Source organism: Myotis daubentonii, chromosome 3 (assembly GCF_963259705.1).
Source record: "Myotis daubentonii chromosome 3, mMyoDau2.1, whole genome shotgun sequence".
Lineage (NCBI taxonomy): Eukaryota > Metazoa > Chordata > Mammalia > Chiroptera > Vespertilionidae > Myotis > Myotis daubentonii.
The window spans coordinates 32,780,025-32,787,961 of NC_081842.1; positions in this window are offsets into that span (position 1 = coordinate 32,780,025).

Here is a 7,937-nt window from a genome sequence, read left to right on the forward strand (position 1 = left end):
CTGTTGGGCTGCCATGCCTGGTACTGGGAGGCCTGAGGGCATCAAAACTCAGAGCAGTGAGAGGGGTTGACCTTGAAGAGTAAAGCCTTGGCATAGTGGGTGAGAAGGGCTTTGGTAGATTTCCAGCTGTGGGGATGATGGCAGCACCTCACTTTATCAGGTAGCTACATTGGCAAAACCTTAGGTTGATGGTACACAGAGGTATGTAAATATAGAGGTATAGGTATAGCTATAGTATACTGGTGTATATATAACCATATACATGTATAGGTATAGCTATAGGTATGCTAGTGTACATATAACCATATACATGTTGAAGGAGTTATGTTGGAAGGCAGATGGGAATAGTTTTACTTGGGCCTCAAATTCATTCAAAAGGTAAGGCTTTGAGCTAATGAGAGTTGAGTTATCTGTTCCTCTGATATTATTTGGGGTCATTGAAGAGAAAGTTGTGTCGAGTGGTGACCATAGAAGAGTATATCTTGCAAGAAAGACAATTGGCTGGCCACTGTTGACTGGTGGCTTCCAATGGATAGCAACAAGAACGCCTGGGCACTGACTTGACACCCATGTGGCTCCCTTGTGCAGGTGACTGGATGAGGCTGTGTTCTCTTGATCTTGGGCTGCTCCTGGCTGTGATGACTCCAAGTCAACACCTCAGCCCTCCTTGTTTTCCTCTGACCTGTTTCAAGAATAATTACTCTGTAAGTATGCATGCAGACATTTCAATTTTACAATTAGTCTTGCAACTCTTGGCAAAATTCTCTCACCCTTTTTTTATGATTTTGTTGTGTGCCCATATCTCCCTAAAGTGCCAGGTGATTATTGTGCAATTATTTTGGTTGGATAGAGGGAAGGCACAGAGTGAACGGTGGAGGTCATTGAATAAAGTGTGTGCATGGGAAGGGAGAGAGACAGGAATGGACATAGAGAGAAAGCAAGATGAAAGAAAATTACCCAAATTGTTTACAGTCATAGGAGGTGACATTTTTGTGGCTTTTGTTTTCTTCTGTATGCATTGACTAGTATTTTGAAAACCAGTTTTCAAAGAGCCACTTATCAACACTAATAAAAGAGAAAAATGGTAATTGGCGTACGACGATACCCTTTTCATTGGCTAATCAGAGCTATATGCAAATTAACTGCCAACTAAGATTGGCAGTTAACTGCCAACTAAGATTGGCAGTTAACTGTCAACAAGATGGCGATTAATTTGCATATGTAGGCACAATGCAGGGAAGCAAAAGGGAAAGCAGGAAGAAGCCCCCTGCCACTGACAGTGATCGGAAACCCAGGGGGGAGCTAAGAGCTGGGGGGCAGGGCAAAGGCGGCCCCAGCCATGATCAGAGAATCAGGCGCCTTTGCCGCCCTGGCCAGTGATAGCAGGAAGTAGGGGTGGAGCCAGCGATGGGAGCTGGCAGTCCCGGGAGCTAGGGGTCCCTTGCCTGGGCCTAAAGCGAAGCCCACGATCGCGGGGCCGCTGCAGCTGTGGGTCCCCGCTTCCCGGGCCGATGCCTCAGTCAGAGGCATCCTGCAGGGGCAGGGGCGGAGCCCGCGCAATCACTGCGCCCCCCGCTGCCACTGCAGGTCCCCGCTGCCCGGGTCCGGACGCCTAGGCCAGAGGCATCAGGCCTGGGCTGGGGGCAGAACCAGTGATGGGGGGAAATGAGAGTCCCCTGCCCAGGCCTGACGCCTCTATCAGATGGGCAAGGGGCCGATCCTGCGATTGGAGGGTGATGGGGGTCAACACCTGAGGGCTCCCAGTATGTGAGAGGGGGCAGGCTGGGCTGAGGGACACTCCCCCCCCCACACACACACACACACAGTGCACGAATTTCGTGCACCGGGCCCCTAGTACTTTAATAAAGAAATAACTACTCATGAATATTATTTTTTTCTGAGGAGGAAGAATCACAATGAGCCAGCAAGAGTGCCCTAGTAATTAGTCACTATAAACAAGCCTGGGCTGGTAAATGAAAAGAATACATATACATGGTTTTTCTGATTATTTTATTTATGTGGAACCAAAGTTGATTGAATAAGCATATCCAAAAAAATGTTTATTATCATGCATGACTGTAAACCTGGAGCAATGACTTTTGTGGATTGCCACAAGAGTCCAGCTAGCTCCATGTATTTATTTAGATGTAAATAACAAATTTATGTTTATTAAATTTGAAGATGGAAACTGAGGCAATATATCAGAATCAAGATTCACACTGATTGCAATAGAACAGGAGAGTGGGTTTTAACCAAGAAGTTAAACAGTGGCAAGTGTATAGTTCAACAAATCAACTCTGCATTTATGGATGGGAGATAACTAGAGAGCTGACTCAATGAGAGACCTCAGTGCTTTAGTTGACTGCACGCTCAATAAAATGGGTGGCCCAAAGATACCGTGATGCTAGGTAGCATTAATAAAAATGTCACACAGCCCGGCCGGCGTGGCTTGGTGGTTGATCATCGACCTATGAACCAGGAGGTCATGATTAGATTCCTAATGAGGGCACATGCCCAATTTGTGGGCTCGATCCCCAGTCGGGGGCCGTGCAGAAGGCAGCTGATCAATGATTCTTTCTCATCATTGATGTTTCTCTCTCCCCTACTCCCTCCCTCTTTGAAATCAATAAAATATATTTTTAAAAATAATAAAATATAATTTTAAAAAGTAAAGGTGTCACACCTAGAACAAGGTAAAGAATATTTCCCCATTCTCTGATTAGATGGCAACCTTTATTACTTGTCTATGTGTACCCTTATTGCCCCAACTGCATTGAGTGGGGGAGGGGAGCAAGGGGAGATGTTGCTCACCACAGAGAATTGTGGAGACATTCCTCAACTCCAGTACAACAATAAGATGGCTGCTTGTGTTCTAGAAGTTCACACTCTTCTTTGTACCTAATACATATATCGGCTAAAGAGCAGATACCTTATATAATTTCCCTAACTTGTAACTTCCTCCCCCATGAGAGTATTTGTAAAAAAATATTGCACAAATTCTTTAAACAATTGTCAGAGCTAAGCTTGTTTATAAAGTCCAGGCCACAGCTGAACTTGAGGTTAATGGATAGAAGAAGTTTTCTACTTTCATTTGCTAAAACCATGAACTTGGATTTGGTCCTGGGCAGAGAAGGTGTTTTTTACAATGACATCTATAAGAGGAGTTTGCTGGCTGGCTGGCTGGCTGGTTGGCTTGATTGATGTTGATTGACTGTTTGCCAAAAGTCTATCAGCTGGCATCAGATAGGCTCTCTGATTAGTCATCTTATAAAGTTTGCAGTCATTCTTTGTTTCCTCCCTCCCTCCCTTCCTTCCTCCTTTCCTCCCTCACCTCCCTCTACCTTTCTTTTTTTTTGTCTGTCCCCCTCCGCTGCCCCTCTACCTCTCTCCCCCCTCTCTCTTTTTTCCTCTTCCCTCCCTTTCTTTCTCCCTATCATCTTTCTATAGAGTTGGAATGCTAAGCATAAAGTAGTTGGTGACTGATAGTAATAGCCCCAATCTTTATATAACTGTGGCCCCCAGGCCAGCCTAAACTACTGCAAATCCAAACATACTTAGCAAGGTTCCAGATCCATCAGTATTTTATGAGGCTGAGGACTCCCCTGGGAAAGAAAACTCCCATGGTGGGAGAGTCAAGGTCAGAGGCTTGGTCAAAAGATAATGTGCTAGACCAGACTGCGACCCTCCCTCCGCCAAGGACACGCAGCAGCAGAGTTAACTTCACGGGGCACAGGGCCACCTAGAGGCAGCTGGAGGAAATGAGTGTGGGAGCCTGCGCTGCAGGAATGGCAGACTCCCAGAGGGACACAGGAGGCTGCTCCTGGAGAACTGGCTCCGAGCCCTGCAATTCTGCAGGTGGGAGTAAAGCCAGCGGAAAACGGTGTGGTCTAGGGAATCGGAGTGTTTTGAACTATTATGAAAAATCTGAAAAGAAATGGGAGGCACTTCAATGAACATAGTTTCTTCTCATTCATCGTGAGGAAATAGTGATGAAAGGCAACTCACCTGTGCTATAGTAATATCCCCTGTTTCAAACACCACCTGTATATTAGAGAGAACCTACCCATTATTCATTCTAAAGCTACTAACATGGGCATTCGAAAGGAAGACTTTCTCCCCAAAAGTGCACCACTAAATCTTACAAATCTCTCCCATAAAGAAATCAGAGCACAAGGTTTGCCTAATAGAAATAAGCATGTTTTTCAAAACATAATTAAATCTATGTTATAAATACTTCTTGTATTTGACAAAAATGTATGTGCTTGTTGAAATGTCTCTCTTATAATTACTATCTTCTCCAGCCCAAAGTTAACAAGAAAAGAAGTAAGCAGATTTGAGGAAAGATTTTATTGCCATTATTATTATTATTATTATTATTATTGTAAATATATAAAATGGATTCTTCGCAGTATGTGTGGGCTTAGCGGGTCATGGGCAGGCATTTCTAGTTCTTTAATAATATTTGACTTCAATAAGCTTTTTAGTAGCACATCTGTACATCAGTGAGCACACCCCCGAGCTTCAGCTCAGGCCCTCTCTGACCCTGCTGTGGGCATTAAAAGCCCATGGTCTATTGTTGAGCCAAAAAATGCATATTGTTGGGTTCTGTAATGTTTCCCAGGTGTTTTGTTTTTTTCTATTTCCTAGATCAAGAAAGGAGAAAAACATGTAAATTGTACGTGGCATGAAATTATTGTCTTCCGGGGATCATGGCTTGCCTTATCATTCATCGTGAGGAATTTGTCTCTAGTACTCAGAACATGTACTGATTTTAATATTTATAAGATTTATTATTAGGAAACATAGAATAATAAAACATGAAATGAGGCAAAGGGTAAGAATTTGGTTTTTACTTTGCCTTTGGTAAAGCGATTTTGTCTCGATCTTAGAATGAACTTGAAATAGAGATTGTTAAGCTAGGCTGGAAACAATTTTTAAGCAAGAGCAGGGCCCATATTCAATTTTTTGGAGCTATGCAAATGAAACCTGCTAGGAGGATAGGAAGGGATGGAAAAGATTAGTCCATGGCCTTAGAGGAGCCCTTTCAGCAGTTTTTAAACATGCACACACACACACACACACACATATACACCGGCTGGTGTGGCCCAGTGGTTGAATGTTGTTCTATGAACCAGGAGGTCATGGTTCGATTCACCATCAGGGCACATGCCCGGGTTGTGGGCTCGATCCCCAGTGTGGGGCAGGAGGCAGCCAATGAATGATTCTCTCTCATCATTGATGTTTCTATTTCTCTATCCCTCTCTCTTCATTTCTGAAATCAATAAAAATATATTAAAACACACACACACAGCACCACTCCCCCCCCCCCCACACACACACACACAACTTTGGTCAATTTAGCATTAAGAAAACCAAAGGTAAGCATTTTATGATTTGTGTACGTGTGTGTGTGTGTGTGTGTGTGTGTGTGTGTGTGTGTGTGTAAATGGTAAGCCTATTTTCAAAGCTCTTAGTATGTCTTACCCCCATAGACGTACCTAGCTGAGGTCCATATAGAAGTGAGTCTGACTAAAGACGGCAGAAACTCGCTCAGGCTACCACTCTGTGCTTCTCCTTACTGCCACTGGTTAAACACTGATTTCCAAAACGGAGTCTTTCAAAAATTCTTCCCCCTTTATAGGAAATAAACAATTCTCTTAACACATAAACACCTCACCCCAAGTTCACAAGAACATGGATCAGGAATTTGACTCATCACTTTAGAAAAGTTGCCCACTTTACTATGGAGCTTAACAAAAGACAGGCCAAAATAACAGTGATTACTACTTTACATTATCATTGAAGGAGAACCTCTTTGAAGAGAGAATTGGGAGAAAAAGTAGGGCTCGCCCTGTGTTTAAATATCCTAAGTGAATATGGTATAAAAACCACAAAGCACAATTGTATCCTCAAAGGATGTAAAGGAAATAGAATCTTTAGAAAGAAGGTCTGTGTTTGTGCTGGAGAGAGAGGTGAAAAGAACATTTTATAAGAAAGTCAGGCAAGTACTTAGCTCTTTCAGCCTGAGACCAAAACTATTAAAATTAGAAGAAGCCCTCTCTTTGGGACCAGATTGAAGGTCTATGGCAGCAATTTTCAACAGGTGTGCCCCGGCACACTGGTGTGCCCCAAGAATTCTTAAACATGCAATACCTGACTATTTAGTCAGGGGCATTGACCTCTTTTCCCTTAGATTGTCAAATTCAAAAATGACAACAAGCCAACACAACAATAGTCATCACGTGGGAATGAAAAAATTATACCTTTTAGTTTTTTTCTGAGATTGGCAAAAAATATATTTTTTGGTGTGCCACAAAATTTTAGTAATTAGTTTATGTGTGCCATGAGACAAAAAAAGGTTGAAGATCATTGGTTTATATTATAGATCCTCGCCGCTAACTTTGCATTAATTATTTCTTTCTCTTTACTCTAAGCTCTGTAGTGTGGTTACGATGCTCCCACTCTGGGGTTCAGTCTCTACTTCCCTTTCTGCTAAAAACCTGGAACTGCTATCAGCATCATTGCTTGATTATTGGTATTACAAATAGTTATTGGTAAAACAAACAAACAAACAAACAAAAATAGCATGTTTGGCAACAATATGCTAGACATTGTTTCTTTACACATATTCAGAAGATTTTAAACTCAATAAAACATGATTATAACATATGTGACTTGTAGAGTTTGAACAATTATGCTGAGCTTATACTAAATTGTATCCAAGTTGAAAGAACTGAGTAATGATGTTAAAGATTTAAACTTAATAGCTGAACTTTATGTCCTAGATACTTAAATGTGAATTAAAAAGTTTGCCCTCTTCCTAAAGTACAAACGTCTTGAAGCATGACCTGTTTCCCCCTGTGGTGTTATCATTCAGCTTGTGAACTCCAGAACTAATCTAAGGAATGACTCATCTGTCACTAGAGGGGGTTAGAGCATTTCCGTCCGTCCGTCCTCCGTCGCCATGGGGAAAGAAAGGTTCTAGAAAGTTGTCCTTTCTCCCACGTGGTCTGTGTGGGAGCATTAAACCCTCAACAGAACAGTGCTAAACTTTTTTTTCATATTTTGTTTTTCTATAAACAAGCTTTATCTGTGGCCTTGGAACAGACAGCCAGTTCCAGGAAACACACAGCTAACAATGTCATTCCCCTTGCACTGCGCATAACATAAAAACAGAGTTTAAGTAAATATTTGAATTAGAACAACTTGAAAAATTTAACTTTGGGGTCGCCTTTCCCTGGCATGTATTGATCACCTCTTTCCAGAGCAGCTGTGTCAGTGGCTTCAGTATGCCCTGCCTACACCATTTAAAAGAAGTTAGTTCAATGAAACATGTAATATTCCAGCAGATTATAATATTTAAAAAAAATAAACAACTCTGCATTTGCAGACTAGAACACAAATTAGGAGGCTCAGCTCCTGTTGCATATCAAAGAAACGCTTGTCTATAAATAGCAGAAGAGCAGCACCTAGTGCTAAACGCAGATATAGCAGAAAGATCTCGGGTCCCAACTGGCTTATTACATTTTAGGTTAATGTTACCATTAAATGCCCCCCCCAACCCCCCTTGGTATTTTAACCACAGAATTATTCTGTGAAATGACAGGTATGGACTGGCTGATCTTTCAGGTCCTTTCAGCTCCGTTTGTAATTCTCCATTTGGGTTATTACCATGTACTTTTCATTCTCATTGCCCCACAGTCTTTTTAAGTGAACGTGTCCATTAGACATTGGGAACTTGCTTAGGCCTAGCTTTTATCTTATATGTCAACTAGAGGCCTGGTGCACGAAATTCGTGCACAGGGGGGGGCGGGGGGGAAGGGGGCCCCTCAGTCTGTCCTGCACCCTATCCAATCCGGGACCCCTCAGAGAATGTCTGACTGTGGGTTTGTACCCGCACTTTTAACAGATGACAGCTCCATTGTTGTTTCCTTCTT